This window comes from Schistocerca gregaria, chromosome 2, assembly GCF_023897955.1.
Source record: "Schistocerca gregaria isolate iqSchGreg1 chromosome 2, iqSchGreg1.2, whole genome shotgun sequence".
In the NCBI taxonomy this organism is placed as follows: Eukaryota; Metazoa; Arthropoda; class Insecta; order Orthoptera; family Acrididae; genus Schistocerca; species Schistocerca gregaria.
This window is the reverse complement of record NC_064921.1, coordinates 306,065,716-306,090,586: the sequence shown is the minus strand read 5'-3', so window position 1 is coordinate 306,090,586 and position 24,871 is coordinate 306,065,716. Positions and strand designations below refer to the sequence as shown.

At 43.5% G+C, this 24,871-nt stretch overlaps 1 protein-coding gene and 1 pseudogene across 1 annotated transcript in view; one reads left to right on the top strand and one right to left on the bottom strand.

Annotated features, from left to right (window-relative positions):
- LOC126336930 (rap1 GTPase-activating protein 1) overlaps positions 1 to 24,871 on the bottom strand; it is an 824,097-nt gene that overhangs the window by 543,782 nt on the left and 255,444 nt on the right. The window lies entirely within an intron of this gene.
- Positions 187 to 303, top strand: LOC126337415 (5S ribosomal RNA; annotated as a pseudogene).

Here is a 24,871-nt window from a genome sequence, read left to right as displayed (position 1 = left end):
CTGATTCGTTTTCTTGTTTGTTTTGTTGTCAAGCAGAGTAGACGTCTTACGTAACGGCAGTGACTGTAGAAAAGTGAGATGACCTCATTTTTTTCGAGATGTAAACAGATTTGGCGGTAAGCAAGTTCAAGAAAGGAAGATGGTTTGTGTCATTATTCCTCGAATTATTACAGTCACACTAATTTTGGCAACGGCCTTGCCGCAGTGGATACACCGGTTCCCGTGTGATCACCGAAGTTAAGCGCTGTTGGGCGTGTCCGGCACTTGGATGGGTGGCCATCCAGCCGCCATGTGCTGTTGCCATTTTTCGGGGTGCACTCAGCCTCGTGATGTCAATTGCGGAGCTACTCGACCGAATACTAGCGGCTTCGGTCAAGAATACCATCATAACGACCGGGAGAGCGGTGTGCTGACCCGACAACCCTCCTATCCTCATCCTCCTCTGAGGGTGACGCGGCGGTCAGATGGCCCCGGAGATGGCCTGAAGACGGAGTGCATGCGTGCTATCTAATTTTAAAATATTGAACTCTATCTGGTGCATTCTGTTGTACCTTGCAGATATGTGAATCTTTAGGAAGGTCAACACGAAGGAGCTGGAGGCATTCGAAATGTGAGCATGGCAGTGATGGAATAGATAAAATTGGCCGATAGTGAATTGAAGTTTTAAGAAAAGTAAGTGAAAAAATAAGGAAGAGGAACAGCACTTGACAAATCTGAAGGAGAAATGGGGGGATACAATCCGTTCAAATGGTTCAAATGGCTCTGAGCACTATGGGACTTAACATCTATGGTCATCAGTCCCCTAGAACTACTTAAACCTAACTAACCTATGGATATCATACAACACCCAGTCATCACGAAGCAGAGAAAATCTCTGACCCCGCCGGGAATCGAACCTGGGAACCCGGGCGCGGGAAACGAGAACGCCATCGCACTACCACGAGCTGCGGACTACAATCAGTCCTAGAACGGTTTAGAGGAAGGCAAAAAGCAGAAGAAGGAATCGACTCTTTGATCAGCTGAAAAATGTTGCAGATACCGATAAATGATAATGGAAGCAAACGATCGTGAGTACCTAGCATAGGATTAAAGTATAGTGCTGCACATGTTAGCCCTGTATTTAGCCATATATGTAGTTTTTCCTTAGGGATGGTCAGTTTCCTGAACGATTACTCAGTAGTAAAACCGCTTTATAAAAAGGAAGAATGGGATAATGTAGACAATTTTAGACCTATTTCTATGCCATTAGTTCAAAAATGGTTCATATGGCTCTGAGCACTATGGGACATAACATCTATGGTCATCAGTCCCCTAGAACTTAGAACTACTTAAACCTAACTAACCTAAGGATATCACACAACACCCAGCCATCACGAGGCAGAGAAAATCCCTGACCCCGCCGGGAATCGAACCCGGGAACCCGGGAGTGGGAAGCGAGAACGCTACCGCACGACCACGAGATGGGGGCATGCCAATAGTGTTTGCTAAAGTTATTAAAAAGGATGATCATTTTATATCACACAATTTGCTATCAAACGTGCAGTTCGGCTTTAGAAGTCGTTTAACAAATGAAAATGCTATATTCTCTTTTCTCTGTGAGGTACTGGCTGGGTTAAGTAAAAGTTTTTTTGATTTAACTAAGGCGTTTGATGGCGTTCATCACAAAATATTGCTCCAGAAGTTGGACATTACTGAATACGGGGAGTAGCTCACAATTGGTTCACCTCTTACTTTAGCAACAGTGATTAAAAGGTCATTATTCACAGTGTTGAGAATGGCTGTGATGTGGGGTCTGAGTGAGGTACTGTCAAGTGGTAGGGTGCCCCAGGAGTCAGTGTTGGGGCCACTCCTGTTACTTATTTATTTAAATGATATGTCGCCTAGTATTATGGGTAACTCTAAAATATTTCTGTTTGCTGATGACACTAGCTTGGTAGTAAAGGATGTTGTGTGCAACATTGGCTCGGTTTCAAGTAGTGCAGTTCGTGACCTAAGTTCATGGCTTGTAGAAAATAAACTAACGCTAAATCACAGTAAGGCTCAGATTTTACAGTTTCTAACACACAATTCAACAAAACCCGACGTTTTAATTTCACAGAATGGGCATATGAGTAGTGAAACTGAACAGTTCAAATTTCTTCGTGTTCAGATAGATCGTAAACTGTCGTGGAAAGCCCACATTCACGATCTTGGTCAAAGATTTAATACTGCCATTTTCACTGTTCGAACGGTATCTGAAGTGAGTGATCGTTCGTCACGAAAATTAGTCTACTTTGCTTACTTTCATTCGCTTATGTCGTATGGTGTTATATTTTGGGGTAACCATTATAAAATGATTCTTTTGGCTCAGAAACGGGCGGTTCGGGAAGTAAGTAGTGTAAGTTCACGAACCTCTTGTCGACCTCTGTTCACGAGTCTGGGTATTTTGACATTGGCCTCTCAATATATGTGTAGTCTTTACTGTCATTTCTTGTTAACAATATCAGCTTATTCGCAAGAATAAGCAGCTTTCATTCAGTTAATACTCGATAGAAATCAAACCTGCATTTGGATCGGACTTCCTTAACCCTTGTGCAGGAAGGTGTCCAGTATACCACTGCATCCATTTTCAACAAGTTACCACAGAAATTCAAAAATCTTGGCAGGAATCCACGCCTTTTCAAGTCGATACTGAAGAGTTTCCCCATGGGTCACTTGTTCTATTTAGTCTAGATGGTCCTTGAAAAATTAAGCTCTTGTTGTATTGCTGATTGCGTTTACTTAACCTTACAGCTTGACAGTTTTGTGCTCATAAGCATTTTATTTTTATCTGTTGTTACTTTTAAGTTGTAATATCATGTACTGGCACGTTGCATGACCTTGGAGATTTGCTCCTCAATTTGGTCCTATGGAACATGACGAGTAAATAAATAAAAAAACCACAGATACCAAGATAGCAGAACAAAAACTCAATTTATGATGATAAAAAACACCTGTTTTGAGTAGATGACTGTAATGTGTACTATTGTTGTATTGGACAGCCTGGTTTTGTATATATATATATATATATATATATATATATCGCTGTAGCATGACAGAAATTGTGGAAAACCGTATGCTCTGGTGCTGGGACATTTTGTACTTCTCTGATGTAGCGGCAAGAGACCTGTCAATGTTAACGTCCCTTGCTGAAAGAGTGATCAACATTAACAATGTCACATCCTCTAGCTGCACGGGACAAAGAGAAAATCTGTCAAGTGGCTGGGAAGCGTACACCATCGCTCCTCTCCATTTGAGGGGCGAATACCAGTGGTGGTAATTTCTCTCCATCATTGGGATTTGAACTGGCTATTTGCGGGTAGAGCGTCACCACACAAGTGTGCTTAAGCGTATTCACTTACGGGCGCCTGTACGTGAAGTAAACACAACTTTCGCAACTGACGAATTACTGCGTACGTTGCAAATCAGTAAGCGCCGGAGATTAGCACGAAGTTATTTCAGAAAGCAGGTTTTTCGAAATTTTACGCGGAATCTGCAAATTGAGTAGCAGGCAAATGAATTTTAATACATTGTAGCCCCCGGAACGAGATCGAGTTAATCTCAAGGGACGGCAAAGGGGAAAAAAAGGATGGGCTTGTCGGCTTGTCCCCTCAACGACTTTGCAGTTCGGCGAATCGACGGTGGGGAATATAAAGCGGACAGTATTTGAATTTCAATTTATCGGCGCGACCCGCCAGATTACATCTGTCGCAGCGACGACATTCGTTCGCTGAGCTGTTATACCGAGTAGGTCGCCTGTCGAGTTAGAGATGGAATTCATCAGTGTGTCGTGTCAAAGTCGTGAAAGGGTATTTGCTGCACTACATGGAAGATTGGACGTACAGGGTGTCGGAGAAGTCCGCATACGCTTCTTGTCTTTGTACGCTATTCGTAAATTTTTGGAAATTTGTGGTAAGGACTATGGGACCAAACTGCTGAGGTCATCGGTACCTAGAGTTACGCACTACTTAATCTAACTTAAACTAACTTTTGCTAAGGACAACACACACCCACACACACACCCACACCCACACCCACACACACACACACACACACACACACACACACACACACACACACACATTCTCGAGGGAGGGCTCGAATCTCCGACGGGGCAGCAGCGCGAACCGTGACAAGACGCCTTAGACCGCACGGCTACCCCACGCGGCCCGCTATTGGTAAAATAAAGAGTTGTTTTATTGGTATACCTCTTTTGAAATTGACGAAAAGATCTGGAAACAAAAGGATTTTGAGCAACGTTTGTAAATGACTCCTGTGACAACGACATGGAGCAGCGAGATGCAGCCCGTCTTGCTTTTCAAATGCCTTTTGTTTTCAAGAGTGCGGTTTTCTGATGAATATGCGACGTATCAGAGTCAAGACTGGAATAACGCGATTTTCTGGTCGAAGAAATACCCTGAAGAGTTGGAAGGGAGTCGTCTCATGTAATGATTCGGCCTGATATGTCATCAAAATACATATTCAGATCTTGTTTTTGTTTTTTGAAGGCTGCGTGAATGAAAATTCTTATTTAGACTTGTGACAAATATGGCTTATAGACTGAACACAAGGGAGTCATAGATCTTGTACGGTTACATCAGCACCAGCACACTTTTGCCATTCAGAAGGGTGAGTTGAGTTAATTGATGACGAATTTCAGGATAACGGGATTGGACATGATGCAGCAACATTTCCACCCGTGCTGAAATGGCCATCACGTATCTTGGACATTGCCATACCAAACAATCAAATCTGACGGGCTCAGCGTGGGAACAAGACTAATGGACAGTTTCACAAAAGTATTGAGGACGCCTTTGGAAGTGGAACTGCCGAGAAGGTTCGCTAATGACAAGAGCATTGTGGAGACGCATTGATGTATGTATAGCATGATGATCCACAAATATATCTACTGGATTCAAATGGTTCAAATGGCTCTGAGCGCTATGCGACTTAATTTCTGAGGTCATCAGTCGCCTAGAACTTAGAACTAATTAACGCTAACTAACCTAAGGACATTACACACATCCATGCCCGAGGCAGGATTCGAACCTGCGACCGTAGCGGTCGCCCGGTTCCAGACTGTAGCGCCTAGAACCGCACGGCCACTCCGGCCGGCTATCTACTGGATAAATAGCTTTTTATATGTAAGTACTCCAGTATGCAATGTAGAGACGAAAACAAGGATCAGAACCTGTGTCTGCAGCAGAGTTTCGTCTCTGAAAGTTCAATGACCGCCGCTGGAGGTGGCTGTGAGGTAATAATTAGCGCAATCAGGCGACAAATGGCGCGAACGTGTTTTTATTCGTGCCGCACGAAAGCCCAGTCACTGCGTCATTATCGATGACAATCGTCGACCCACGCTGGTTCTCGGACGGTCGGCCACTGCGCAAGGGTTTTCCCTGCTGCCCCCACCTACCGCTGCTGATACATTTGAAGTATGTCAGCTTTTTGTGGAGGTACAAAGTGGTCATTCCGTAAGAGTTCACTACAAGAAGTACGTGAAAACTAATAGCGCGTCATTATTGTGGTTGAAACGTTCTTTAGTCAGTAATGTCCTAATTAAGTCGGATTTGCCTTGGTCAGTAGAAATCGACCATGAGCGTGAAATATACGCGCGCTAGCATGCGTGCGTGAGTGCACACACGCACACACACACACACACACACACACACACACACACACACACACACGCACAGAGAGAGAGAGAGAGAGAGAGAGAGAAGTATTTGTTTGGTATAAATTAGGAAACAAAATCTAGTAGTCTGAAAGTTTCACCATGAATAAACCTGATACTCTACAGCTTTGCGATATCTTCCCAAGATGTTGCGGACTGTATACTTGTAACATAATAAGCAACACAAAGGAATGTCTTCAAAAAGGGTCTGAAACTGTCTTCGCTGTACTTTAGTGGTGTTGTATACTTCGATTCCTCTATTTCCTTGCAGAGTGTTGTCACTCTTGTTTGACTTGGGTGGCGGAGTAGTAGGGACGCCATATTGGGGCACAGAGGGCTTGGTAGCAGAATGTACATTCTGGTCGGTACAGAGTCGCATTTGGATTGCTCAGCTGGTGAAACATGGCCCATGAATGGCAGCAGGCAGCCGGCCGCCGTGACCGAGAGGTTCTAGGCGCTTCAGTCTGGAACCACGCGATCGCTACGGTCGCAGGTTCGAATCCTGCCTCGGGCATGGATGTGTGTGATGTCCTTACGTTAGCTAGGTTTAAGTCCCTCTAAGTTCTAGGGGACTGATGACCTCAGCTGTTAAGTCCCATAGTGAAACTTCCTGGCAGATTAAAACTGTGTGCCGGACCGAGATTCGAACTCGGGAACTTCGCCTGTCACGGGCAAGTGCTCTACCAACTGAGCTACCCAAGCACGAAGTTTGGAAGGCAAGACACGAGGTACTGGCAGAAGTAAAACGGTGAGGACGGAGCATGAGTCGTGCAGTGTTTTATACTACAAAGCTTGCCCACCGGAACTGCTCACAAGCGCAGATATGAAGCTTCACCCAGGCAATAATTTTGATTTCTGCCTTCTAAAACTACATTTATCTTGCAAAACAAGGAGATGCTGCCTTGTCCTCCTTTAACTCTTTGATACTGTAGGTACACCATCAGCAGAAATATTTTTAATGTTCAGAAACGAACAGACTCTTGGTGGATACGTGTATCCCCATGCTCATCTGGAAGCAACTGAAGCATCTCGGTCGATGTTTCATATATTACGAGCATCAAATGTGGGGAACTGCCGTGTGGAAGTCCCGGCTACGATTCCCACTTATACCGTAGATTTTTACTGGGTGAGACAACTGGGACTGTGTGGACTCAGCCTCGTGGGCCATTTAAGGAGCTACTTGACCGAGCAGCAGGGGGGACGGGATCTGTTAACCCGACGGCGGCGGCAGCGCAGTGTGCTGATCAGACGTCCTTCCTTTACCGCACGGTGCAGGGGTTGGTACGGTCGACTATCATTCGATAGGAAGACGGTTCAAATCCGCTTCCAACCATCCTGGTTGAGGTTCTCTGTGATTTCCCTAAATTACTTAATGCAGATGCCGATATGATTCCTTTGGAAGGGTACACTGTCGATTTCCTTCCCCATGCTTGAACAATTCGAGCTTGTACTCCGTCTCTAACGAGCTCGACGTAGACGGGACATTAAACCCTAGCATTCCTCCTTTCCGTCCTCCTACATCGCATCTCAAGCCTTTGGCTTGGGATGATACGGCGGCCGGTCGGGCCTGTTTGGCCATCTGTGGGCAGAACGACGGTGCTTTCCTTCCAGTCTAGTAAAGCCCTTAATAACTCTATAAAGATTACTCGGGAAGAGATAGAGTGTAAGGTAAGAAAAAAACAGTGCACAGATTATTATTATTATTATTATTATTATGTGCGCATCACAGTCATTAGGAACAGAAACAAGGAATAATGCAACTGTTACTGAAACTCGCGTCAAAAAATAGCTAAATGCGAAACCTAAATGTTAAGTGACCTGTTAAACTTCTGTTTATTTAAACGAGAACTGCTTGGCTTCGTATTCAAGACTAACACTTGTCGTAGTGTAATAGTCACACACACAAACTGAACAAAAAACTATGAAATGACACAAGTAATTTCTGCAGCCAACTCTGCCGTCGCACTTGTCTACGTAATTACGACGAACATGGAAACCGTCCGGTACTATCAACGAAGTTGTTTTAATTTTGTAACCATTCCAACCGGAAATTTAGATTCACGACTGGAAATAAAAATTTTACTTTGCCTGAATCACTTCCTTGATCAAGTAAAGTGCTACGATGCAGAACCTCAGGTGTCCGATTGTACACAAGAATTTTACTCTGCTTCAGAAATTCCCTTTATTATCAAGTAAGATTCCTAGGACGCAGAACTCGACATTTATGACTGCATATAAGAATTTTGCTTCAGTCACTAAATTTATTATCAATTAAGATTTGTAAGACACCTTTTCGGAGCAAGCTATTCTCCTCAGAGGGATTTCCAAGAATTTTACATTGAAATAAATCTGTTATATGAATGCATGGTATCTGTTCTTTCTGGCTGTTCGTGAGGCCTGCTGAGATAATCCGCGCAATTGCGATAACGCTGTGTCCCAGATGGCGCAGTGGGTAACACTTCCGCCTGGTAAGCAGGAGATACCGGGTTCGAATCCCGCACTGGTATAAATTTTCACTCGTCGCCGCTGATTCTGCGTAATGACCTGATGTAAAGTTTTACTGACCTTCAAAGTAGTCACCAGCAATGTTTATAACCCGTTGCCAGAGATGTGGAAGTCGTAGGATACTCTTAGCAGTGTAAGTTGTGTTGAAAGTTCGAGCGGCGCGGTCTAATGCCCGACGAATTTATAGCAGTTCTGAAGCGAATGCTTTGAAGTATTTCCTTCAATTTAGAAATCGAGTTGAACTCACGCGGGCTTAAGTCAAGGGAGTGCAGTGTGTGGTATAGCACTTAGCAGCCCCATCAGTCAAACAAATCAGTAACGGCTTGCACTGTACGTGCATGAACATCGTCCTGCAACACGATGGTCAGGTCCTGCAGAAAGTCTCATCACTTCTGTCTCTATGCTGTTCATTTTTGGAACACAACCTACGATCAGCTTAGACACAGAAGTGATGACACTTTCTGCAGGACCTGACCATCATTTTGTAGGACAACGCTCAGACACGTACAGTGCAAACTGTTACTGATTTTTTGATTAATGTGGCTGCTAAGTGCTATACCACCAACTGCACTCTCCAGACTTAAGCCCTTGTGAGTTCAACTACATTTACAAACTGAAGGAAACACTTCACGGCATTCGCTTCGAACTGCTACAAATTCGTCGGCAATAGACCGCGCCGCTCGAACTGTCAACACAACTGACACTGCTGAGAGTATCCTACGACTTTCACAACGCTTGCAACGGATTATACATAATGCTGGTGACCACTTTGAAGGTCAATAAAACTTTGAAACACGTATCTACTTTGTACGAGCTGTAAATAAATAGTTGCCACTATTAAAGTTCCAACCCTTGTACATATGAAATAAATCTAGCCACAAACTACGTGACAAACCCCCGAAGGTAGTTGGGAATTGAGAAAAGGAAGAAGAGAAAATAACTGGACGTATTTTAAATCTAGTGCTACAGATCGATATGAAAATTTAAGTAGACACATGAAGTGTGAAATGAAGAACTGAAAGGGATAGGCGAGAAAAAGGCTATAGAAAACTGTTACTGGAAACAGGGAGAGGTTAGCGAGACAGAGTGCTATGTAATGAAAAGAAGAGCTGAGGGAAAAGGGTATAGTGGTAGACAAAGATTATCGATATGCAAAACATACAGGGAATCCATGAAGTCCCGCTATTATTTAAAAAAAAATAACGACTTGTGTAGTATTAGACATGGAAAATTGTATTTGTTGTAAAATGTTTAGCAATCTGGAAGTTTTTTTTTCTTTGTCCTTTGTTGCAGATTTGACTCGTAGTGTAACAGAATGGTGGCAGACCAGTAAAGGGCGCAGTGTGACATCTGATATGTACACTCTAAATCTGCGACAAAGGTACAGCGAAACTGTCGACGTCTGTGTAGTGAGGCATCGCTGGCAGAAACAAGCGTAAAGAGGTGCTTCAAAACCTCAGGTACAGGGCGGTGTGGAAAACCTTCCTCGAAGTGGACGCTCCCCTGTTTCTCAAGCATGTGTTGACAGAGTGAAAGTGGGATTTCAAAGCGAATTGTGGGAACTGAGATCGAGCGTCAATAAAGTATAATATAAGTGGGTGCATCTTTTTGCATACAAAGTGTAAATGTTACAGGCACTGCAGCCAAGCGATCATCATCTGCGGTATCCATTCGGGTTACACATATCTGGACATGTTAATCGCCACAGTAACACGTTTTGGGGCTCTGAAAACCCATACAAGGTACTCGAACACACCCGGGATAATCTGAAACTTAATGACTGGTGTTGTAATGCGTGATAGGGAAATACGCTCGTTTTTTCGTATAGAAAACGATAATGGGAAATGTTTAGCTGGACACGCTCGAACTGTTCCTGTTAACAAAAATCGAAGAGATGCGCCGAACTTCATGTTCCAACATGTCGGTACACCACCATATTGGAGTTTGAAAGCTCGGGATGTGATAAACGAAGGTGAATGAGTCGAGGTGGTGCCATCGCATGGCCCCCGCGCTCACCCTATGACGATGACGATGATGATTGGTTTGTGGGGCGCTCAACTGCGCGGTTATCCAACCTTTGCTCAACCCAATCTCGCCACTTTCATGCATGATGATGAAATGATGAGGACAACACAAACACTGAGTTATCTCGAGGCAGCTGAAAATCCCTGACCCCGCCGGGAATCGAACCCGGGATCCCGAGCTCGGGAAGCGAGAACGCGACCGCGAGACCAAGAGCTGCGGACGCGTTCACCCAATGTCACACCATTTTTCTATTTGTGCGGTTATATCAAGGACCGCGTGGACGCGGCATCACTGAATGGTATTGCCACCCTTTATGGATGAATCAGTTAAACAATCAGAACTGTTGGTGCTTCAGTGCTGAACAGTACATGGGCAAAATTCGAATATCATATCGATGTTCTACTAGCGATGAAATTCTGGCATAACAGAAAAAGTTTCCAAGTTAGGACTTTTGGAAATGATAGCGGGATGTTGGGTCTAGTAGTTACATGCGGAAGAAATGATTATTACAAGGTGAAGGTATGGTGGAGACGTGCAACAAATCGAGAGTTTTATAGCTTAGAAAACAAGTAAAAGAAAAGCTGATGTGAGACAATTCGCGTGGAGAAATCGGTATAGCAATTATCTTACTACATTTAGCTGATGAAAGCTTCTTATATAGGCTCCTAAAGAGATCCACAGGAAGCGCGAATGGCTTACAAGGTTGTTCTTTGGTAATAATGCAATGTGACTTACACAAAAAGTGTGCAACTGAGGTAGTGATATCATGCACACTCTGATGAAGGTCCTCAGAACGGTGCAAATGGTACATTTTACATCATGGCGCGGTCTACAAATTGACTCCAGTTACGAAAACCCACTGACTATTGTTCACTGGCATCAGTAGCCTCAATTATGAGGAACCAAGGTGGATTACCCAAAGGTCCCACACGCGCGTCCCTCTCGGTGGTGTCCGGCGAAACCTAATAGAGACGGTGCTAATTATGGGTGGAATGGCTGCGCTATTACTCTGCGACTGGGGACGCAGTGCGAACTGCTGGCCGTAATTACCGAGCCGGCTGATTGGCTCGTGGGCCGTGGCCGCAATTTTACATATTCATGGCGGACCATCAGCCGCTGGGGTCAAGGAACCGCCACGCAGCCAGCGGTATACGTCCACAACCGCGGGAACCATGCGGAAATGTCTCCTCACATTCTACCCACAGAGAACGAGCATTTGAGTTCAAGGTTTGACAGATTTAATCCTGTTGACAATGAAATTATCGTCTAGTTTTTCTTTTTCTTTTCTTATGGGGGGGGGGGGGGGGGGAGGGAGGGAGGGACATGTGGGTATTTGATACGACCTGTCACGTAATCTCCTGCACTAACTTCTTCATTTCAGGGTAACCAGCGTCTTCAATTATTTGTCGGACATATTCCAATCTCTTGCTTTCTCTACAGTATTTTTTATCTCCTGCAGCTCCCTTTAGTACAACGACCTTATTCTCTGATGCCTTAACACATGTCCTGTCACGATCTCCCCCATTCTCGGCTGTATTTTTCACATGCCCGATTCCTCGCCGATTCTGTAGAGACCCTGCACATTTCTTATCTTATCAGTCCACCTAATTTGCAAAATGATTCTGTAGCACCACATGTCAAACTCTTCGACATCCTTTTTTCGTGTTTTTGTCACAGCACATTATGAAATTCCATACAATGCTATGCTCCGGATGCACATTCTCAGAAATTTCTTTTTCTAGTGAGGGTATCAATTTCATAGAATAGTTTTTCTTTTATCCATTGCCTGTGTTAGTGGGTTTTTACGTTCTCCTTGTTTTGTCCACCATGTATTATTTTGTTTCGCCAACATCATTTTTTGTGTGTTTATCACTAATCTCATTTCTAATATTCTTCATTACTTTTGCCTTTCTTTGAGTTACTCGCTGTCCGTAGTTTTTGCTCTTTAAACTGTTCACTCCACTCAGTAGGTCCTGTAATTCTTCTTCGCTTTCACTGAGGATAGCAATGTCTTCAGCGAATCTTACTGACACCCCTCCGCTCTAATTTTTCTAACTTGTAATCCAACTCTTGAAACTTTGGTTTATTTACGTCTTGCTTCTTCTATATATAGACTGAACAGTAGGAGCGAAAGACTTCCTTTTTAATGGGAGCACTTCGTTCTTGGTCTTTCATTCACATTGCTCCTTCTTCGTTCACGTACATGCTGTGTAGCTATTACTGGTCGGTCGCTGTAGTTTACGCCGATTTGTCTGAAATTTTCGGAAATGTTGCGCCATTTTATATTGTTTGCTTGAACACATTTTATAGATCGATAAATCCTTGATTTTCCTGAAGTCATTCTTCCGTTATCAAGCGCAAAGTCAGAACTACATCTCTCGTCCCTTTCCCTTGCTTAACGCCAAACTGATTGTCATCTAATAGACTTTTCTGATATCATCGTACTTCATATGTACGAGATCGTGATTGTTATAATCAACGTTAAAATGCCGGCACAGTCATCTATTTACAGTGCAAAAAGCACTAAAATTAAAGCGTAAATATGTCTCACATCTGCAGGTTTTTACAAGTCGAGCAGTCCGCTTCCATATTTGATTATACATTGTCAGATCTGTAGCAGTTTCTGACGACGAAATTATTGTATAAGATACACCTGCTGCGTCAGATTGGAATAAAAACAGGAGTCTTCGCTGACATATCCATCTAATTCGTTAGGAACGACTGCCATGCAGTCCGAGATGGCGTCGAAATCTGCGATGCTGTTGGCCCCAGCACTTCCGCTGAAACGTAAACAACTGGAAGAACATCTCTGGAGTCCGCTTCCATGCAACACTATTCGTTTATTTTTATTTTGGTATCATTTTAATTCCTGTCCGTGGTGGGGATGGGCGGGCCTCTGGACTGTTTTTTACTGTTCAATGTTAAGGTAACATTTTTTCTTTTCCTGTCTTTCCTCATATTACTCATAACTAATTTAACCCAGCATCTCCTAATAATTTACAACTGTCAACGTATGTCAAATTAACTACACTGAAAATCTGTTTCACGGTTGCTTTGTAACGTATCTTTACAATTGTAATTTTCTACAGGCTACGTAGTTGCTTACATACAAGAGACCCGCTTTCTAAGTTTAATTTACGTAAATATAGAATGCAATTACGCGAAATTATAAAATGACTTTTTTTTAATAATATGAATGTTAATATATGTGTTTGGAGAGAGAGAGATTGATTTTTGATTGAGATTTTTACTTTTAAGTCGTAACGGGTACCTGAATTTTCTTCTGCACCAGTTGGTGACGTATTACAATTTGGAGGAAGTTATTGTGCTTTAAGGTTTAAAATACGACTCTGTTAGTTACTTGGCCGTATTGCGGATAGCTTTGAGCCCAAGTTTTCGTAGCTTTTCATACCTAAGGGACCACTGTTGTAAGTAAATAAGATCAAATCTGCTTTTCGTGAGAAAAGGAGACTGCTTTGCACGCAAACGTCCTTCAAACTACACGTCCTGCTACATCAAAATAACCATCGTAAGCACAGACGTCACCCAATGTGGTAACACAAAACTTGTACTTACACACATATATCTTTCAAGTTTTAATACTTAGTCATTCGTATGAACATATTGGGAAAAGAAGGAGCACGCTTGATAGAATACTTCCACTCGCCTATCCAATGGTCGCTACTTATGGGAGTCCTATGACTTCCAACATAAATTTTAATGTTTCTGTCAGTGTTCTGCCAAACGTTCCGAAACTACATGGATTCATTGACCAATATAGCTGCTCATTCCTATAGGGACTGCTGTAGGGACCTTGAAGGAAAGATTGTTACTGTTCTTATCTCGGTCGCTCTGAAGACAGACATTGTGCCTGCGCTGTCCAGGACCCAACCGATTATGCCAGATGAGTCCCACAGAAAGGAAGGACTGCAACAGACGGATCGTCTTTCGATTTTTAAGCATCATCGGAGATCGGGGTGTTAAGTGAGCATTCTCTAAGAAACTGAGACGGAGAAGTGAACTTAACATTTGACAAAGGACGAATCATTGTAGTGTAAATAGTACCTGGCGACATATGTGCGCCCACTTTGTGCTCTCAGAAGAACGTGTCGCCAGTGTTCTTCGGGTCTACACGAGAACCTGCGGCGACAAAACGCTGACGATTAGTCAGACGTGTCGGACAAACTAATCAGCTAAATGGTCGCCGTCGTTGCAATATGCTACAGCTCCCTAATGAAACGCGATATGGAATTATTCGTGCTGAAAAATAGCTTTGTGCCGGCTTAATCGGCAATCTGGTGATAAACACGGTTCGTTACGATCGACAGCGACTAACGAGCAATTATCCGAAAAGCACTCGCGATAAATTAAGCCGGAAACTGTTCACGTAGTTTGTGCAATTTCTCTCGAACACGTTCGATTAATCGAGTTCTACGCTAACTAGGAAATAGTGTTGCGGGCACGGGATGTCACACGTGACGGCATTAATCATGCGGGTGGTGGGAAAACAACGTCACGCCTTTCGTTAATAAGTCGGTAAGCCACAGAACGCTTACTTTGTATTAAGAGAAGTGGATCAATATCTTGTCTGCTGCAGAATAGATAACCACTCAAGAGTATCAGCCTCAATACGTATACAGGGTGGTTATTATTAGATGTTCACTATAGTGTAGACGGGAAACTATTTACCGTTTGGGTACTCAACTACATAGCAATGATGGTCAGACTGTGCGCAGGGTACTGAAGTTTTTAATAGATTTAATATTATGGCTTACCGTTAGGCACCGGTACTGGTACAGCGATTTAGGATTCAAACACAAGCATCAGTGTCCATTTCAGTCGCATAAAATTAACATGGGTCGCGACAGGGTGAGCAGAGCTTTACACGTAAAACTGTTTTACCAAAACAACACCAATAATGCTGTTGTTCTTCGTAAGCATAGACGCATTTCAGGAATACAGTGTGCTTCTCTTTTCGCACCTAGATTGAAGAACATAATTCGGAAGTTGGCATTAACTGGGGATTTGGGAATTGCTCCTTGGAGACTCCGAAGGCCAATTGCGCCAAAAATTGTTGACGAAGTTACCGTTGCCGTGGATGAGGATGTTGGACGAAACGTGCTATCTTCAAGCAGTTAGCGAGCTGTGTTACGTCAACTGAACGTTCCATTGACCAATGTTCGAGAACTGCTGCGAACAACTGTGTGGTTCCAGACTGTCGCGGACGCAGATGGTCGTCACATTAAGCAAGCCGGCCGCTGTGGCCGAGCGGTTCTAGGCGCTTCAGTCCGGGGCCGTGCTGCTGCTACGGTCTCATGTTCGAATCCTGCCTCGGGCATGGATGAGTGTGAAATCCTTAGGTTACATTGGTTTAAGTATTTCTAAGTCTAAGGGACTGATGACAGATGTCAAGTCCCATAGTGCTTGGTGCCATTTGAACCATTTCATCACATGAAGCAACATTTGTCACCTGGAACGTAAACATGGTACGCATGCGGAAATTAAAATGTATTTCTTTCAGGGGTTTATTCGTTATTTCTCTTCCACATGTCCATACAAACATTTCCACAATGTTTCATTGTCCTATGATCACTCGTTTTTCTACGGGGCCATCTCGAGTAGCAAAACTTTAATCATAACCTCCATACGAGACTGTAGGCTTCCTCAGCGCATCTCGATGATAAAATATTCTCTGGTTGACAGCCGAGTCAATACGTTTTTCTCCGGCAACGTTTCAGCAAGTTTCTTACTTGCCATCTTCGCCTGAAGAGATGGATAGATAAGAAGACAGATATACAGAGAAAATGAGAGAGAGAGAGAGAGAGAGAGAGAGAGAGAGAGAGAGAGAGAGAGAGAGAGGGGGGGGGGGGGAGGGAGAGGGAGAGATTGGGGGGGGGGGGGCAGCAAAAGCAGTAATCAGTGTTCATGAGTAGAGTAGCGATTTGACTTCTGGATGTAAGTGATACTTGATCTGAAAGAGATGGGTTTACTATAAATAAATAATACAGAAAGAAAGTCGAAGAACGGATTCTATAGCATCGAGATATTTCATAAAAATGGCTCAAATGCCTCTGAGAACTATGGGACTTAACATCTGAGGTCATCAGTCCACTAGAACTTAGAACTACTTAAACCTAACTAACCTAAGGATATCACACACATCCATGTTCGAGGCAGGATTCGAACCTGCGACTATAGCGGTCGCGTGGTTCCAGACTGAAACGCATAGAACCGCTCTGCCACACCGACCGGCATTTCATATATCGGTTTTTATATTTACGAGCTACCAAAAATTCTAGGGCACCATTACCTTACATACTAGTTGGTTCACTACGAAAGTCTCCGTTTTATAATAGCTGAGAGCTGTCATAGTGTTTACGAAAGTGGAATGAAGTAACGATTATCTCGTTGCAGGCTGGCAGACGGTTCTAACGTCCTATAAGTGAATGCAACGATTGACATTCGACCAGCAAATCAGCTTCATTGATCATCGCGAGAACCGTGTCACTATTATTTCACTAAACAAATTCTTTTCTTAAACGAGGTTTCCGGAACATGACGAAGTGAGGCATGAGCGGTTTACAGGAAGAGCGCATAATGCTGGTTTTGCAGGCCATGAGACATTGACCTACGCAAAGTTCCTTGCACGTACCGGTCACGCAACGACTGCAGCGCTGCCCAGCGGGGGCTCTCGCAAATTAAGTGCTGAGCGGAAGACAGCCGCGTCCGGTGCCTGCTTGTGATGTCACACGACTTGCCGGTACCTACACTCCAAGACTCTAAATTACGGCGGGTTAGCTCTTGCCTCTCTTTAGTAAACTCACAATCAGCGACCGTGAGTAAACATACGACATATGTCAGCACATTTATAGTTGATATATTGTGGCAAGTCGGTGGAGATTTGACAAGTTCTGTGTACCACATATAATCCTAGTCTTGCGGTTTTTATCTGCTGGAAACGACATAGAGTACATACATCAGCTATCTAGGAATTAATTCAACCAGTTTATTTATCCTTGAGTGGATATCATTAGTTAATCACGCCTGATAAGCACGCAGGTGTTAATGCCGCTCACTCGGGCAAGGGTGTGTGTGTGTGTGTGTTTGCCCTTAGGATAATTTAGGTTAGGTAGTGTGTAAGCTTAGGGACTGATGACCTTAGCAGTTAAGTCCTATAAGATTTCACACACATTTGAACATTTGCTAATACCGAATCTATCGCACGAAAAAAAGCAATAAAAAACCCCTGTGTTTCGTGACTTACTTCACCTTGACACGCAGACTGACACGCGGAATAACTTAGTTTATCTACAGCAAAATCTTCCATAATTATGTTATTACATATATCCTCTGCCGATATATGTGTACGTTAGCATACGTATACCATTCTTCGTAATTCAGTTCAGTATTGGTAAAGTATATGCATTCAGTTATTCAGCTGCCCCTGCCGCTGTCGTTTTATGCAACCTTCAATAGCAACAGTTTGCCTTCATAAACCATGCGGGAGATTCTCATTATCTCGTTCTTTACGCACCAGCTATTACTTCTACATACACTTTTCTGACTTTTCTAACTGCGCTGCTGCTACGGTCGCAGGTTCGAATCCTGCCTCGGGCATGGATGTGTGTGATGTCCTTAGGTTAGTTAAATTAGTTCGAAGTCTAGGGGATTGATGACCTCAGATGTTAAGTCCCATAGTGCTTGGAACCATTTTTTTTGAATGATCGAGCGCCTGTTCATAATGCACGGCCTGTGGCGGAGTGGTTGTTGTCTACAAGGGAATTGTTTTGGTAGAACCGTGAAGCCTCTCGACCGTTCCCATCTGCTTGGTCGTACGCAAACACCATCTCGGCTTGGCTAAAAATGGCCGGCCGGAGTGGCCGCGCGGTTCTAAGCGCTACAGTCTGGAGCCGAGCGACCGCTGCGGTCGCAGGTTCGAATCCTGCGTCGGCCATGGATGTGTGTGATGTCCTTAGGTTAGTTAGGTTAAATAGTTCTAAGTTCTAGGGGACTGATGACCTCAGAAGTTAAGTCGCATAGTGCTTAGAGCCATTTGAACCATTCGGCTAAAAATGGCTCTGAGCACTATGGGACTTAACTTCTGAGGTCATCAGTCCCCTAGAACTTAGAACTCGTTGAACCTAACTAACCTAAGGACATCACACACATCCATGCCCGAGGCAGGGTTCGTACCTGCGACCGTAGCGGTCGCGCGGTTCCAGACTGAAGCGCCTAGAACCGCTCGCCCACCCTTTCCGGCCCATCTAGGCTTGTTCCCGACGTGAATACCAGGAGCGTTCTGCTGCTTACAATACGCCTCAGTCACACAGCCTGCAACGAACATGCGGCACGTGGCCAGAGGAACTGTCAAATCGTCAGCGCCATCTACCCTGTCAACAAAACATTTCCGGACAGATGCTCATAGAACCTTATTTCCTCCATTTCCGCCCGTGCAGTTTGCGTATTTTGTGAATGTTCATCTCGTACAGATCACAGTTTGTAAATATTTAGTCGCGTTGGCGAGCGCAGACTTGAGCACAATACGAGTACAGCGGGGCCCGTAAATAGCGAGCAGCAGCCGGTCGGCGTGCCCGGTGAGTAACGCGCGCCTGCATACGGAACGACTCGCAGTAGTACGTCAGGGGCCGTTGTTCCTGGCGCGACGGGACGGGCTGTCGACGAGTCGACGCCTGCCTGCAAAATACGAAGAGCCGCGGCTGTGTGTGTGTGCGTGCGCCACGCCCGCCTGACGGATAGCGGCGCGCCGCTGGTCCCAGGGAAGGAGGGACGCCGGCCTCTGTTGTCCCTGCTTTCACTTGCTCCACCAACAAGTGGTCGCCTGTTACGGAGGAAAATTTTCACACGGCATGGCCACCCTCTCAGTGCACGGGTTAAACAGCAGTAATACAAACTTCCTGGCAGATTAAAACTGTGTGCCCGACCGAGACTCGAATTCGGGAACTTTGCCTTTCGCGGGTAAGTGCTCTGCCATCTGAGCTACCGAAGCACGACTCACGCCCCGTCCTCACGGCTTTATTTCTGCCAGTACCTCGTCTCCTACCTTCCAAACTTTACAGAAGCTCCGCTGCAGAGTGAAAATCTCATTCTGGAAACATCCCCCAGGCTGTGGCTAAGCCGTCTCCTAAGTATCCATTCTTTCAGGACTGCTAGTTCTGCAAGATTCGCAGGAGAGCTTCTGTAAAGTTTGTAGGGTAGGGGACGAGATATTGGCAGAAGTAACGCCGTGAGGAGCGGGCGTGAGTCGTGCTTCGGTAGCTCAGATGGTAGAGCACTTGCCCGCGAAAGGCAAAGGTCCCGAGTTCGAGTCTCGGTCGGCACACAGTTTTAATCTGCCAGGAAGTTTCATATCAGCGCACACTCCGCTGCAGAGTGAAAATCTCATTCAGCAGTATTACAGTTTACTCCTAAGGCCGGCCGAGGTGGCCGAGCGGTTCTTGGCGCTACAGTCTGGAACCACGCGACCGCTACGGATGTGTGTGATGCCCCTAGGTTAGTCAGGTTTAAGTTCTAGGGGACTGATGATCTCAGAAGTTAGGTCCCATAGAGCTCAGAGCCATTTGAACCCCCTTTTTTTTTCTTAACTTCTAATACAAGGTGAATGATATAACAAAACTCTCATCTTGACCATAAGTATTTACACTGGAAAAAAATATTCCATCATCAAGAAATAATTAATGCAGGATAAGAAATTTCGGGTAATGCATTTGTGTAGGTAACATGTTGTTGTGGTGTTCAGTCCAGAGACTGGTTTGATGCAGCTCTCCATGCTACTCTATCCTGTGCATGCTTCTTCATCTCCCAGTACCTACTGCAGCCGACATCCTTCTTAATCTGCTTACTGTATTCATCTCTTGGTCTCCCTCTACGATTTTTACCCTCCACGCTGCCCTCCAATACTAAATTGGTGATCCCTCGATGTCTCAGAACATGTCCTACCAACCGGTCCTTTCTTCTAGTCAAGTTGTGCCACAAGCTCCTCTTCTCCCCAATTCTATTCAATACCTCCTCATTAGTTATGTGATCTACCCATCTAATCTTCAGCATTCTTCTGTATCACCACATTTCGAAACCTTCTATTCTCTTCTTGTCTAAACTATTTGTCGTCCACGTTTCACTTCCATACATGGCTACACTCCATTCACAAACGACTTCCTGACCCTTAAATCTGTATTCGATGTTAACAAATTTGTCTTCTTCAGAAACGCTTTCCTTGCCATTGCCAGTCTACATTCTATATCCTCTGTACTTCGACCATCATCAGTTATTTTGCTCCCTAAATAGCTAAACTCCTTTACTGCTTTAAGAGTCTTATTTCCTAATCTAATTCCCTCAGCATCACCCGACTTAATTCGACTACATTCCATTATCCTCGTTTTGCTTTTGTTGATGTTCATCTTATACCCTCCTTTCAAGACACTATCCATTCCGTTCAACTGCTCTTCCAAGTCCTTTGCTGTCTCTGACAGAATTACAATGACATCGGCGAACCTCAGAGTTTTTATTTCTTCTCCATGGATTTTAATACCTACTCCGAACTTTTCTTTCGTTTCCTTTATTGCTTGCTCAATATACAAATTGAATAACATCGGGCAGAGGCTACAACCCTGTCTTACTCCCTTCCCAACCACTGTTTCCCTTTCATATCCCTCGATTCTTGTAACTGCCATCTGCTTTCTGTACAAATTGTAGATAGCCTTTCGCTCCCTGTATTTTACCCCTGCCACCTTCAGAATTTGAAAGAGAGTATTCCAGACAACATTGTCAAAAGCTTTCTTTAAGTCTACAAATGTTAGAAACGTGGGTTTGCCTTTCCTTAATCTTTCTTCTAAGATAAGTCATAAGGTCATTATTGTCTCACGTGTTACAACATTTCTACGGAATCCAAACTGATCTTCCCCAAGGTCAGCTTCTACCAGTTTTTCCATTAGTCTGTAAAGAATTCTCGTTAGTATTTTGCAGCTGTGTCTTATTAGACTGATAGTTCGGTAATTTTCACATCTGTCAACACCTGCTTTCTTTGGGATTGGAATTATTATATTCTTCTTGAAGTCTGAGGTTATTTCGCCTGTCTCATACATCTTGCTCACCAGATGGTAGAGTTTCGTCAGGTAGGCAACATAATTATGTGATTAAGCCAAATGTTATCGTGATTGACAGCTAGGCCCCGCCCCCCTCCCCCTCTTCCCCGTGAATAAATGCTAACACCCATGGCTGCAAGCTTGCTGTACTTTGACAATGTGTGCCAAATGGGGCAGCTTGGGTTAGCGGAGGAGTCCGGCGACCTTTGTAACAGATTAAATTACAAAAAATGTTAAAATGCGTGTGAAATATCATCAGTCCCTAAGATTACACACTACTTAAATTGTAAAATCAACGTTTCAGTCACATACTGATTTATTAAAATGCATCACCAGTTTCGCCTCTGCAGCCATCATCAGATCCAAGAAGTACAGTAGCCACACAGGGAGAAATTAGATACTTGCTAAATGATGACATACACTTTTGTAATGCAATCAATGAGATGATCGGTCGTCACGTTGAACAACAGCCACAAGCTTACGTTGTTACTCTGAATTGTGGTTTGATAAAAAGTGAATATTCATTTCTGAGCATGGTTTCCTTATGTCTAATCACTTCCTCTTCTATCTATATGATTTCGAAACTATTCACGTTACGTCTAGGTATACCAAGCGATGTGGCAGTGGTTAACACATTTTTACGGGACGACTGCGGTCTTAATTCACGTCCGGCCATCCACATTGAGGTTTCACGTGGTTTCGCTAAATTGTTTAAAGCAAATGAGGGATAGTTCCTTCGCAAATGACAAAGCCGATTTCCCTTCTCGTCTTTCTTAAGCTTTCGTCCCGTCTCTGACCTCCTCACGACGGTAAGGTCCATACGTCATTCCTTACGTCGCGCTATCCGATGATCTCTGGTATTGCCATTATTACCTTCTACTACTACTCTTTGTGCAGTTGTCACATCTGTTCAAAATTTCTGACTTGACAATATTTTCGCCTCCGACTGTAATTGTTGTTTATTTTCCAGTGTTAGCCAATTTCTGATATTATGCCATTCTTAACGGGTGAATTAACACAGGCCACCAAGCTGTCCACCTACCAGCGGGCAAGCATAAAACGTATGAATGACGCTTTCTCCCTTGTTTTCGAAGGAGTTTAGACTGCTGTTTTTATCCCTATGGTCTGCAGTAAATAGACTGGTTTGATGCCTGTCTCCATGCATATCCATCTGAACAAAGCATAGCTTATGCATAGCTACTGCATCCTAATAGGGCACTTTCAGTTTGCTTACTATATTTTAGCCTTTTTATTCGCTGTACTTCCCTTCATTACCAAATTGATGGTTCGTTGATGCCTACGAACATGTCCTATCAACCGATATCTGTTTTTTGGTCAAGTTCCGCAAAAAAATTTAAATAAAAAAATCGCCTATTTCGGGTCATCTAATCACCAACATTCTTCTCCAGCATCATATTTCAAAAGGTCTGGGTCTCTTCCATTTTCTGTTTATTTTTCACGTTTAACTTTCGTACAGAGCTAGCCCTGAGACAAATCTATGAATAATAATGCTGCCGGATTCCAGTCTTAAAGCTTTCAGTGAATGTAAGGAAAATTACAACATCTATAGAATGGAATGAACAGTCACAGAATTGAAGTTAGAATAAATCGAAAGAAGACGAAAGTAATGAGAAGTAGCAGAAATGAAAATAGCAAAAAACATAACTAAAATTGGTGATGACAAGGTTGATGAAGTTAAGGAATTCTGCCACGCAAGCAGCAAAATAACCCATGATCGATAGAGTAAAGAGGACACAAGTAGGTTAGCATGAAAAAAGGGCATGCCTGGTGAAGACAATTATGCTAGCATCAGACATAAACTTTAATTTGAGAAGTAAATTTCTGAGAATGTGAGTTTTAAAGCACAGCGATATACGATGGTGGAACATGAACTGTGGGGAAACCGTAACAGAAGAGAATCGAAGTGACGGTGAAGCATTACACTATTTAATACGTGATTTGTAAAAAAAAAAGGTATGGTATGGTATATCAGAAGTAAATCTAATGATTGTATCTAACTAGAAGTATGTAAATGTATGTGTATACGAATTGTCTTATTTTAAGTTGGTCTAAACTAGTGAATAATTTGACATGTCCTATATCCTTATAAAAAGAGATCTACGGATGAATAAAGCTACTACTACTTCTACTACTACTAGTAGTAGATCTACGGATTAATAAAGCTACTTCTACTGCTACTAGTAGTAGATCTACAGATGAATAAAGCTACTACTACTTCTACTGCTACTAGTAGTAGATCTACGGATGAATAAAGCTACTACTACTTCTACTGCTACTAGTAGTAGATCTACATATGAATAAAGCTACTACTACATCTACTGCTACTAGTAGTAGATCTACAGATGAATAAAGCTACTACTATTTCTACTACTACTGGTAGTAGATCTACAGATGAATAAAGCTACTACTACTTCTAATGCTACTAATAGTAGATCTACGGATGAATAAAGCTACTACTACGTCTACTGCTACTAGTAGTAGATCTACGGATGAATAAAGCTACTACTATTTCTACTACTACTGGTAGTAGATCTACAGATGAATAAAGCTACTATTACTTCTACTACTACTAGTAATAGATCTACAGATGAATAAAGCTACTACTACTAATACTACGACTACTACTACTACTACTACTACTACTACTGGTAGTAGTAGCTTTATTCATCCATAGATCTACTGCTAGTAGTAGTAGAAGTAGTAGTGGCTTTATTCATCTGTAGATCTACTACTACTAGTAGTAGAAGTAGTAGTAGCTTTATTCATCCGTAGATCTCTTTTTAGGACATGTCAAATTATTTACTAGTTTAGACCATAGCAGCATAGATAATTCGTTAAAATATGTTATCATTGTTATTTAAGTGGAAATACATAATGCATGGTCAATGTCTTACAGTCAAAAAGGGTGACAGGCTGCTCCTGTTATACTGGTGGCCATAAATACCGACTTCTGGCTGTCTATTGTTTTTTGTTTGTTTGGTTTTTCATCCAGCAGGGACGTCAGAATTGATGTTACTTAGCGTGGGGCGAGTTGAGATTTTATTTCATGTGTCCCGTCTACGAAAGAATCTAGAGATTTAGCGGCCGGTCTACGCGCAATTCGTTGTATCGCTGCGCTCTAGACACGCAGTTTGCGGCGACAGGACAGAGCACAAGCGCACACTAGGGAGGTGTGCACAGGCTAGAGTCTTGAGGCAGCCACGCCCGTCGTGGGCACGCTCCAGCCAGCTAGCTGCCCTCGTAAAGTTACTGCAGAGGCGCTGGAAAGATAGCCATACGCACCTGAGCCACGGCGAATGCCTTCGTATTATGCAGCGTTTACAGCATTTCGCAGTTAAACAATGAACCTCCAACCTACAAAGTGGGGGAAGTGACGTCTTCTGGCCCTCCTGAGTGATCAGGAGCATTTTTCTGGTGTTTCGGCAGGTATTTTCAATTTCGTTTTTGCAAAGTATAGCTGGCGTCAGACCAAGTAAATACTGCTCGTTACTTCTTTCATGCGACGCCCAATATCGATTTCTTTACTGTT